This window comes from Lycium barbarum, chromosome 4 (genome assembly GCF_019175385.1).
Source record: "Lycium barbarum isolate Lr01 chromosome 4, ASM1917538v2, whole genome shotgun sequence".
Lineage (NCBI taxonomy): Eukaryota > Viridiplantae > Streptophyta > Magnoliopsida > Solanales > Solanaceae > Lycium > Lycium barbarum.
The window spans coordinates 72,157,966-72,158,294 of record NC_083340.1 but is presented as its reverse complement, the minus strand read 5'-3'; positions in this window follow the sequence as shown (position 1 = coordinate 72,158,294).

Genomic DNA, 329 nt, shown 5'->3' with positions numbered 1-329 from the left:
ACTTATTCAGGGGGGACTTGATTCTGAAATGGAATGATTGATAGAATCGATATTTCATAGAAGAATGACCGAGACCATAAAATCCTTTCACACCCGCACATGTGGCTGAATATAGTGGGAAGTTCACACACCCTGGAAAAATCCATCCTGTATCCCTGACTTGCCAGCTTGATCGCTTGTCTTATTTACCCTTTTCTTAGCGGGTGGTTTATGTCTGGTCCTTTCGGGTCGCCTGACCTGGGCTGATGGCGCTTCGTAACGGCTTGTCTGGAGTCCAGCGGCTCTCTAAGGCTTCGATGTACTAGTACCTGCCACCAAAACATCGTGAA